We start from the raw sequence: 12,630 nt of genomic DNA on the forward strand, positions 1-12,630 counted from the left end.
ACACATACCAAAATCCAGAAATTGTCTATTTTAGTTCTTTGTTTTTCCAATCTAAAGTATGCATGATTCGCCACCGTTGCTCTGATTTTCCTATGTCTTCTTTGTGAGAGAGGTAGAGAAGATCATCTAACGTTGTCTTATTTTCATGCAGAACATTACCTGGTGACAGAAATTAAACAAAGGATGTAGCGGTACTAGGTCCTGTTGTATTCTGTTAGTGATTTCCATTACTGACAATCATATTCTTAGAGTGCACTCTATCATTTGAGTTCTTACTTATCGTAGGCATCTTACTGTGTATCTTTCTTGATGAAATAAATTTTTTTTCTCACAGTACTTTCTTTTTCAACTATTCCGCACACAGCATGCTGTCCCAAGGTCCTTGCCTGATGTCACCTGAGTCATGCGGAGACTAAAGAGACAGGTATGACTAGTGAGGAAGGGTTTCTGAATGTCCTCACACACTGCATTCAGCCTGATATGCTGTGGACACTAGAGACAAGGTACTTGATTTTAGCACACGGTGCCTTTAATTAAAAGAAGACATTGCTATTAAATCTGATCTGAAATCTAAAAGAGCAAAGAGATGTCATACTGTAACGGGCCAGGAAAAATCAGACGCTTGTGGATAAAAGACAGGGTTTTTATTCAAATTTCACGCAGTGGAAAACGATCAAAACCAAAATGGGCAAGGATGGGAGTAGCCTGATTAATGGAAAAAACAGTCCATGTTAAAACCAGAAAGACAATTCAAAAATCCAGGCAAAAATTTAGAAACCAGAAACAGAAAATCCAAGGTACGATACACCGAAGAAGAATCACATACATTATGCTTGGTATGCTCAGGAAAACCCTGGTGGTAATACTTCACAATGAGATGAACTTTCAGGCAGACTTATATACATGTTTCTAAATGACACACAGGTGATTTCAATACTCTGGTGACTGTCTTGATTGGTTGAGTCCTGGGTTGGGTGACGAACAGCCTGCTGGGTGTTGTATTATGTTACGGAATCTGGCGATATGACACATACAATGTGTTTAGTATATTGTTTAATCACACAGATCTGTCCTATTTTGCTTGTAGACACCACCACAGAGTCCATCTCAGACTATAGGAGTAGTATCAGTCAAGATGATGAGGAAGATGTTGATGATGATGTCATGGCATTGTTCTGTAGTGATCCTATTCCTGTTAAATGTTTCACAGAGACAGGAACTCTACACAAAAAGCACTTTGCTACAGGTTTGTTTGTGTGTGTGTGCGTGTGCGTGTGCGTGTGTGTACGAAACATACAATGTTAAACACATGACTACAAACCCATCATTCCTAGGTCATAAGGATCATAGGTGGTTCATATGTGGTAATCTTTCCTTATGTGGTAATATTGTAAGGTTGAGTTAGGATTCTTTAGACCCAAGTTCAGTTTCTTTTCTTAAATATTCCTGGAGTTCCATTGTAATACATAACACATAATAAACTATGTTCCATATAAAACACTGCATAGTCCAGTCTATACCACAGAAACACTCCATGAGTCTAATCTGTGTAAGTACCAAATAGTGCAGTCTATACCACATAGTGGACAATTCAGTCTATTCCACATAAACACTGCATAATGTGGTGTTATGCTTCAACATACTTGTATTCCAATAGCATATTAATATGCAGCAGATTTTTTTGGAGGAAGGAACCCGAACTGTGTGGTGCTGTGGTTCACCAGCAGTGAACCCGCTGTGAAGGAAATATTGTTGTGTTTCTTTCTCTATCATTGTAAAGTGTGAGAAAGCTTAGCATAAGAGTAGAAGAACAGGACGTTCCCTAGAGAACGTCCTTGAAGAAATACACTCCTTCCAAGGAGTTATCTGGTCTCAGCATAAGCAAACCCTCCCTCGTTCTCTTGAACGCTACGGCTATTATATAAGGGGAGGGAAATCACCCAAAGGGGAGCGAAGCAAATACGCACGCTCATTTTTTGAAACTAATAACTCAATAAAATCTTCTTATCCACATCTGACTCCTTGTTTGCTGAATTTCCACCACAGAATTTGGCGTAGTCGGCAGGATCAGCGAGAGGCACCATGCAGGGCAGCGGTGACTAAACTTCGAGGACGCTCCTCAGAGAGAGAACTGAGCTGGAGAAAGAGGGAAACCCACAAGAATACGGGAAAGTACCTAACCAGGGAGTGACGTCCCGCTTGACTCCGGTGGTGTGCTCCGCCTGATCTAACGAACATAAAGTAAGTGGTGAAGTTCAGTAATTCAATCCTAGAAGAAAGTGACGTAGTGATCCGCCTGAGTCTACCCTGGGGTGGGTCTGTAAAGTAGCATAGTATATGAGATACTAGGGCTTAAAAATAGGGTCTAGAGGACTCCGGAGTCTGGGACTCCGCCAGCCTAAGAGAATAGGCACACTGAGTAGACGTACTAGTGTATGAAATAGGCCCGGGCCGACAGAACACCCCGCAGGGAAAGGAGTGGACTCAGTATACTAGCACGATTTGCTGGAGCGGAACTAATCCATATCGGGGGTAGATGGTGTGGATAATAAGATAAAAATAGGAAAATTGTAGAGAGTAGGTAAGTTTCCTTTGTTCGTTTGTTGCCTGAATCCAAAAGTAAAAAAAAAAAAAAAAATGGGTGCGGGCAATAGTAAGGAGTATGAGTTCGGTAAGGACAAGCTCTCCAGTAGCCTATTCTTTCAAATGAGTAAAGATTATGGGGAACATGTAAACAAACATGTCCCGTTTTGGATTAAACATTATGGGTTTAATACCTCAGGGACGCTGAGTGTTGCATACCTGTTAAAATTAATTAAGAGAGTCGAGGTCAAACCTAGAGAAGCTGATAAGAAAGCACGGAAATATTTTGACAAAAACAGTGAGGATATGCTAGAAAAGGCAAAAATGTGGTTAGAAGAAGCTGAGAAAAGGCAGAAGAAACAGGAAGGGCAAAAGAAATGTAATAATGAAGTGTCTCAGTGTGTTTCCTTAGCTGATCCTGACCTCGATGCCGCCCCGCCGAGAGCCCCCCAGCTGATTCAGCAACCACAAGTGCTAGCAAATCCACCTCCTTATCCCCAACCAGGAACTTCATCAACACCAAAGCCGTCTCCATATGACGAATTAAGACGACAACTGGAGGCAATAACCTCACCAGTGGCTCATCGTACCCGAAGCCACACCCCTGCAGAGTCCTCCACAGAGCCTGAGGTAGGCTATGCCCCACAGTTCCCGATGGTGGAAGTGTCAGGACCTGAGGGAGTGATTATGGTCCACCGTCACTGGACTACAGACGACATCATGAAAGCGGCCGACGGACTGAGCAAGCCAGGTGACATCGGCGGACGACGCTTCGGACAAGAACTGATGGCATTCGTGCAGTCCTGCAGACCAACACAGGTTGAACTGAGACGGTTGTTGATGATTCGACTCGGACCACAGTATAATCGCATCGACAGAAACTGGGGGAATGGAGATGTCCGTCTCCATCTGCCGGAGTGGAATGCACCGCCCCAAGGCCAACCTGACCTAAATGGCCCATACAGAGAGATGATAAGAGGACTCATCGAAAGGGTGGAAACGGCCTATCCTACCACCATCAACACCGACGTGATCGCATCATGCAAACAGAAAGATGACGAACCCATCGCTGACTTTCTCGTCCGTCTGACACGTGTCCACACTGACCATTGTGGCATTGACACACCAGCACAACGAGCAGCAGGACCCGGAGAAGTAGGTGCGTGGGAAGCTCATCTGAGAAACAGCTTCCTAATGAATATGAGAAAAGACATCAGCGATCTCATTAGAAAAAACTGCATAGGCTATAGTAGAGCTCCCCTATCTACTATTGAGGAGCACGCCAAGCATCATGAGACGATCCTGGGAAAGAAAGACGCCAAATGAGAGCGTCAACGAGCAGATACCACGCACCAGGCAATGCTAACGCTAGTCCAGACGGTGGGAGACCAAGGGAAAGGTCGTGGACGAGAAAACAATCGTGGAAGGGGACGTGGCCATGGACGAGGCAGAGGCAGAGGCAAAGGAAGAGGAGGGAAAAACGAATGGATGGAAAAGCAGGAATGCTACAACTGTGGAAAGCTTGGACATTTTGCCAGAAACTGTCCGGAGGAGGATAACTCATATGACGGGGGCACAGACCTGGATCCCACTATCCACGAATGACGGGCGGTGGAGAGGCAGGACAGCAGCGGACCACTGAGTGAAGACGGCAAAAGGGAAGTAACAAATTTAAATTACCAACTATTACAGCAGATTAGTAAAGGGCCAAGAGGCCTCCCCGAGGTAACTGTGAAAGTAGAGGGAAAAAATGTTAGGTTTTTGGTTGACAGTGGTGCCACCCACTCAGTGTTAAAAGAAGGTTTAATAGAATGTAAAATGAGAACAGGATATGGGATAACAGTAATCGGAGTAGGGGGTCATCCCATTGATGAAAGGATATCCGAGCCTCTCCAATGTAGTTTAGGAAACAGCCAATTCAAACACAGCTTTTTGGTGTCAGAAACCTGTCCAATTAATTTGTTAGCTAGAGATTTAATGTGTAAACTTGGGTGCACAATTAGCAGCAACCCAGAGGGGTTATTTGTTATGTGGGAAACACCTACACAGGGAGTCCAGCTAGAGGCAGGAGCCCCTTTGTACGTGTATGAATTGCAGTGCACTGCTGGGGAAGTACTAACACATTTTAAGACTGAAGTTACTAACACGCTACCTGGTGAGCTGACAGTTAAACAAAGTAATTCTATTCACTGTACAATGAAGGTCCATGAGGGATCTGATGTTGATTTTGAACAAAAATTTGACTTAGGGGGCAGTGACAGTCTGATTATCACAGCTATAGCGTGGGACTGCGAGTGGGCTGCGGGAGTGGTGCAGCTCTCAGCTAAACAGAAATCTTTATATTCGATCTCACATGCAGCACCTCATGTGTCGCTGGCTAGCGCACATGTTGACCCAGACTGGCAGAGAGTAGGGTTGTGGACAAAACGCATGTTGAGCACAACTGATTGGATAAAAGGACCCCAGTGTAAAGTCATGTACAGCCCAAGCATAGATGTGTGGAAAATGCCAACCCCGTATAGGCTAAATTGTAAAAGGGGGGTTGAGCTTGTAAGTCCTAATATAGTAATTATGGCAGCCTCTGTTACCCTCTCAGAGGAAGAGGAGGAGGAATTGAAAACAGTTCCTGCAGGGTTATGGGCACAGGGAAAAAATGATGTGGGCTTAATAAAAGGATGTGAGCCTGTCCACATCACCCCAAAATCTGATTACAGACCACGCCAGCACCAATACCCTCTAAAACTAGAGGCAGTGGAGGGCATCAGGCCTGTGTTCCAATCATTAAAACAAGCAGGAGTTATCGTACCATGCCCAGACTCACCAGTACGTACTCCAATTTTCCCAGTTAAAAAGCCAGGGAGAGATGAATGGAGATTTGTGCAGGATTTGCAGGCTGTCAACACGGCAGTACACCCTAGAGCCCCAGAAGTTCCAAACCCGCACACCATTCTCTCTCAGATCCCACCAGACAGTAAGTGGTTCAGTGTAGTTGATTTGGCCAACGCTTTCTTTAGCGTACCTGTGCACAAGGAAAGCCAATTTTGGTTTGCTTTTACTTTTGAAGGAAAGCCATATACATTCACGAGATTGTGTCAGGGGTATTGTGAATCACCAACTATTTACAATGCCGCCTTACATCGAAGCCTAGAGGCTTTAGAACTCCCTGAAGGAACAGCCTTGCTGCAATACGTTGATGATCTTTTGATTTGTGGAAGAACACGAGAAGCGTGTAAACAAGCCACGGTGGCACTGCTACATCATTTAGCAGGGGAAGGCCACAAGGCATCCAAATCCAAATTACAGTTTTGTAAGCAGCAAGTGCATTTTTTAGGACATGACATCACTGAACAAACACGCATGCTGACTAAAGACCGAGTGAATGCCATTTTGACTATACCAAAGCCCATGACGAAAAAACAACTGTTGTCCTTTTTAGGAATGTGTTCCTATTGTAGGACATTCATACCATCCTATGCAGAACATGAGGGACCACTCAGAGATATAATACCGACCAAAGGGTCAAATTCCTCACAGCCGGAATGGACGCCAGAAGCTGAGGCGGCCTTCACAACACTGAAACAGATGTTACAAGTCATGCCAGCGTTGGGCATTCCAGACCCAAACAAATCATTTGAACAGACAGTAGACGTTAAAGGGCAATATATGACAAGTGTATTGACACAGAAACATGGGGACAAACAAAGGCCGGTGGCCTACTTCTCAGGAAAATTAGATACAGTCGCAGCAGGCCTACCTTTATGTGTAAGAGCTGTGGCAGCCGCCGAGAAGGCACTAGTGGCTTCCAGAGACATAGTAGGCTACGCCAAGCTTACCCTATATGTGCCTCATGCAGTGTCAAGAATACTGCAAGATCAAAAGGTGGCACATTTGTCCACTCAGCGATGGCTTAGATACCACACTGCCTTACTAGACATGCCAAATGTTACTGTGAAACGATGCACAACTCTAAACCCCTCCACTCTATTGCCTACAGGGGAGGAGGGAGAGCCCCATGACTGCCAACAGGTGTTAGAAATTGCAACATCTCCCAGAATAGATTTAAAGGAGGAACCAATATTTAATGCGGACCTGGAATTGTTTGTGGACGGTTCAGCTAAACGTGACTCTCAAGGCACTAATCGAGCAGCATATGCTGTTGTGTCACACACAGAAGTGGTGAAAGCAGAATCACTCCCATCTAATTACTCAGCGCAGGCAGCTGAACTTGCTGCACTCATACAGGCGTGTAAACTAGCACAAGATAAGACCGTGAACGTCTGGACCGATTCCCGGTACGCGTGGGGAGTGGCACATGACTTTGGGGCTATTTGGAGACATCGTAACTTCCTTACGAGCTCAGGAGCAAAGATAAAGAACCATTGCCTAGTAGCAGAACTGTTGGAAGCAATCCAACTACCAAAGAAAGTGGCCATCATAAAATGTGCAGCACACACAAAAGCAGGGGACCCTGTGTCGAGAGGAAACGCTTATGCAGACAAAGTAGCTCAACTCACAGCCACACAAACAGTCCATACACAAATGGCACAAATAGATAATGGAACCAGGATAACAACCAAAGATATCCAAAAACAAGCTACTCCACAAGATTATGTGAAATGGAAAAAAGGGGGGTGCAAACAAATAGGCGGGATATGGGTACACCCAGAGATAAACAAACCCTGTCTCCCCACGGCTTACATGAAAGGACTAATTGAGATTGCTCATGGGAGGAGTCACATGAGCAAAGGGGGGATAGTGGAAAGTATAACAAAATATTGGTATGCACCAGGAATAAACACACACACCAGTAAATTTTGTTCCCGATGCTTGGTATGTGCACAAAACACACCACACGGAGACAATCATACCAAACACGCACCCGCCGGACACCTGCCGCCTAGTGAGCCTTTTCAACATTGGCAAATAGATTTCGTAGAACTGACACCAGCTGAAGGAAAGAGATACATGCTTGTGTGTGTGTGCATGTTTAGTAAGTGGGTGGAGGCCTTCCCAACGGGAAAACAAGATAGTGAGGCAGTAGCAAAAGTGCTATTGAGAGAAATTATTCCCCGGTGGGGGTTACCACAACGAGTGTCCAGTGACAATGGGACACCCTTCGTACACGAAGGACTAAAAGCTTTGACTAAATACCTAGGGGTAGATATGAGAAAACACTGCAGTTACCACCCTGCTAGTGCAGGGGCAGTAGAACGGACAAACGGCACCATTAAAGGAGGTCTAGCTAAAGTAACGCAGGAAACAGGCATGAATTGGGTAAAATGCCTTCCCCTCGTCCTGTGGCAATGTCGAACCAGACCACAGGCACGAACAGGGTTATCAGCTTTTGAGATAGTGTTTGGACGGCCTCCCAACACGGGGGTGGGTCCGCCGGACTGGGATACTAACCTGATCAATGAATCACTTTTGCAGTACTGTGTGTCTCTGCACAAATCTCTCTCCCATGTGTCTAAGCAGGTGAAGGCAGTTCTTCCCGAGGTGACGGATACTCCACTCCACACCCACCAACCAGGTGATTGGGTGCTGATAAAGGACTTCAGAAGGAAGCGGTGGAACCAGCCCAGGTGGAGAGGACCATTCCAAGTGCTGCTGACGACTAACACCGCCGTCAAAACCGACGGACGAGCAACGTGGATACACCACACTCATTGCAAGAAGGCGCCAGAACGACCTGAGGACTCATGATGAATTCTCTGTTTGTCACTATCCTACTCACTACTCTCGCCCCGATCGTGGGACGACAACTCCTAGCCGAGGAAGGTGGGGTGTGTAAGAAGATAAATGTATCATGTTGTTTTCACATCCCAGATTATTATGATAATATAACAGACCTGATTACACATATGAAACAGGACATCCAGGAGCCGTCCCCAGCAGACAATTCATGGTTCTCATGGTTCACCTCGGCCCTGGGCCCGTGGGGACACTGGGCAATGACAGTGCTTTTTCCTGTGCTCATTGTCGTATTGATGGTTATGTGTTTCCTGCCATGTATTATGAATTGTTGTGTCACCTGGGTGACTAATCTTACTCGTGTACAGTATCAACTGTTGCAAGAACTGCCAGAGGAGGTGGATGAGGATTCTGAGGAATTTAATGACCTCCAGGCACTATTCATTGAAAATTGAAGTCTAGATGATGTTGATGATTGACAAAGAATCAAAGGGGGGAAGTGTGAAGGAAATATTGTTGTGTTTCTTTCTCTATCATTGTAAAGCGTGAGAAAGCTTAGCATAAGATTAGAAGAACAGGACGTTCCCTAGAGAACGTCCTTGAAGAAATACACTCCTTCCAAGGAGTTATCTGGTCTCAGCAGAAGCAAACCCTCCCTCGTTCTCTTGAACGCTACGGCTATTATATAAGGGGAGGGAAATCACCCAAAGGGGAGCGAAGCAAATAGGCACGCTCATTTTTTGAAACTAATAACTCAATAAAATCTTCTTATCCACATCTGACTCCTTGTTTGCTGAATTTCCACCACACCGCCCATCCCTGTTCTGGAACCAGTCACCTACTGTGATTTTAAAAAACCTGACCGTGAGTGTCTCTGCCTCAGGGAAATGTGGAAAATACATTAGAACTGAGATGTACTGGCTCACTCCTGAAGGGTTTGTTAAGTCCGCCTCGCCCAATGGCAACTGGAGAAGAGACATTACTAGCCACAGAGCAGCTCTCGGAACTCTTATAATGGTAATATCAGCTATCACATTTCCAGTGATGATGACACACTTTACAACACAAGTCTAAACACCAAGAAAACACCTAGTCTAAGAAAAATACTGTTTTGAAGTTTGTCTTCTGGCCACATCAGAGCAATTATTTTATTTACTATACTAAAATATCAAAGTGTAAATGTAAAGCCTCTAGATGAAGATCAAGCTATTACAGAAACCATATATTGTCTCATAAACCTGAGACAGTGAATAAAAGAGAAAAAAGGTTGTGTAATATTAGCAGTACCAACAGATCATTAGTGTAAATCTTACTGTTATGTGTTTGAAACTCTTTCCAGAGGAACATATTAAAACTTCATCCCATCACCTGCAAATGCCAAGTCTGCAAAGGAGAAAATTTGGTATGTTCCACCCACCCTGGTTTCCATGGTAACACTCTCACTCAGTATGGCATTACCTCTAGTACAGGTTATTTGCCAGAGCAAGATCACATATCACTCTCATCACAACAGGACTCCTTTCCAAACACTTAGTTTTACTGCCTTCAATCGGGGCTTCAATCGGTCTTCTGGCTGGTAGTCAAAGTCAAATTTATTTATACAGTGATTTTTTTAAAAAACTGTTGTTATCACGAAGCAGGAGGTTGAATGTAGTACTAAAACTCTACAAGTGACAGCTGTCCTAGTTCACTTTTTTGGTCTGCGCTACACCACCTGAGATGCATGCTGTGAAAATAAACTCTTGTTGCCATCTCCATTGATCAGACCTTTTGTCAAGTGCAGGAATCCTGGATTAATTACAGAATGACTCCAAGTGTGCAATACTGTCTGTTGATACTTGTCTATCAGTCATTGCAGACAACGGGTGAAGTTTGGTGAAATCTGACTCATCTTTTTCTGATGTGGATAAAAGATATGAATGAAAATGTCTAATTGTCTGTAGAATTTTCAAATATGCTTTGATGAGCATTGATGATAGCTGTTTAAATGCCTAAAACTTTGCCTAAAACTGACTATACCATTATAAGATTTAAAGCAAAATGTATCATATCTGTATGTTATCTATTATTGATGTAAAATGGCAGAATTAACGTGTAAGTGTTGTTTAAGAATGTAATACCAATCCTTTGTTTTACTGGCATATGACAGAAGTGTGGTCTTTTAATTTAAACTGTTTAATGCTCTTTTTAAGTGTTCTGCCTGCTCAACTGCTTCAGTACTGATGTATAAATGTGTGCAACATGGGAAATTCTTTTTTCTCGTTGCTAAAAGGTGAGGGAAAAATGCTTGTTTAAAAGAAGAAATGAGAAAATATGTGACCTTTACGTGACCCTCGTCCTTGCCTTGACCAGTCTGTAAGGAAGGCGCGAATAAAGAAGTGATTAGAGAAGTGATGATGCAACTGATGAAAAAGCAGAAGTATGACAGTTATTGCTTAGCTGTTGTCGGGCAGATTTAAAATACCAAAGGTTAACAACTGTTCTTTGCAGAAAAGATAAGCAATGAAGCACGGGGGTGTGTTTCGCAACCCCCCCTTAGCTGCACTCATGAGATTAGCACATGAGAAAACAGCAGGAAGCGGCGGGGTGATATATACTCATGTAAGAGAGAAGTCAGGGGCTTCTCTCCCTCGATGCATAAGGGACATAACCAATAAAGCTCGCTCATCTGCACATCTGGCTTGAGTCCCATTCATTTTTCCTCCAGACTAAGTTAAGGTGTGCGCTGTAAATAACGTATCATTTGACAGTTGTTCTAAATGTGTTGATGTAGTTTGAAGTAGTTGGGTTTTAATTGTTGATTTTGATGAAATTGATTGTCGTTGAATTAACGTTTTAATTGTTGATTTTGATGAAGTTGTTTGTCTTTGAATTAACGTTTTAAAGGAGATACACAATGAGCAAAATGAAGAACGGAGGCGTGTGTTAGAAGTTAGTTAGGTTAACAAACGCTAGCGGCTAGTTAGTCAGGCAGTTGTCTAGTTAGCTAACCTACCTAGCTCCTACCGTAGCTCGGTAATGTTAAAACCACATTTTGGTGGACAGCCTGTGTTAACACTTAGCTAGTAAGTTCGTCGGTACTAACTAGTTACATACGGTTTCCACTAACCTGCACTTACATTGCGTACCTACCTTATGAAAATGGCTATCTAGTTCTATCTATCGTTAGTTAGGTTACTATTAGCTGTTCCTGTACGATTTAGTTAATATTGTAGGTTATGTGTCTTAACCTCGAGTACCCGATTTATAAGCACACGGTGTACGCTGTCCATTGTTAGCTATCTTAGCTACCATGATAAACAGATTCATTCTTTAAAAGTTGTGTTTACCTGTAGGAAAAAAAAAGATGCCCAGATTAGTAGTTGTAAAAATTTCTGTGTAAACTTTCTATTACAACGTTAACTAATTCAAGGTTATTTATCATGGTAGCTGAGATAGTTAAAAGTGGACAGCACATGTTCGGGTTAGCATAAATAGATCGTCTTATTTTCCAGTGATTTTTGCATTGTAAAGTAGTTCATAACCTTTCGTATAATTCAAGAAAATCTGAGTAAGCAACACGCTGTCGGATTTTGGGGAAATTGCCTGTTGGTGAAAGAATATTTGACTCGAATATTGAAGTTGAAGGTACATTATTTATATGCAATGTGAGTTTGTAGTGTATTATATGCATAAATAATTATTTTAGCTGTATAGTTCTATAAATAAATGGTACACACAAAACTGTATACAGTGCATCCAGAAAGTGTTCACAGCACATCACTTTTTCCACATTTGTTATGTTACAGCCTTATTCCAAAATGGATTAAATTAATTTTTTCCCCTCAAAATTCTACACAAATACCCCATAATGGCAAAGTGAAAAAAGTGTTTGGAATTTTTGAAAATGTATTTAAAATGAAAAAAAAAAAAATCACATGTACAAGAGTCCGTTTCCCTCTTTCAATGTCCGACCCCTATGCAGGCGGGGCCGGGCACTCTCTTATTGGTCACCTCTAGAGGGTTCCTCTGATCAAGTTAGCCAACTCTCTAACTCTCTAACGCAGGTATTCCTTCTTTCTCCCCTCAGCTGGCTGGTCGCCTGACTTTCAAATGTTGGCTTTCATATGTTGGAAAGCTAGCGGCACCGCTTGCCAACAGGCAAGGCAGGCAACTGCTTGGAACCGCGGGCCAGTGGGTGGTCCCAGAGGGCTGACAAAGTTTACAGCAGCGGAAATGTGCCAAGTTTAAATGACAGTATGAGACTTGAGTTCCCTAAGGGAGCCCCATGAATTTTTTTGCCTCTACCTTAGCATTACAGATGCAGGCAGAATTAATGATCCTTTAGGCTGTCATGATTGGCACCTCCCTAGTATC

This window comes from Electrophorus electricus, chromosome 6 (genome assembly GCF_041902795.1).
Source record: "Electrophorus electricus isolate QZ-2024a chromosome 6, ASM4190279v1, whole genome shotgun sequence".
Classification (NCBI taxonomy): Eukaryota; Metazoa; Chordata; class Actinopteri; order Gymnotiformes; family Gymnotidae; genus Electrophorus; species Electrophorus electricus.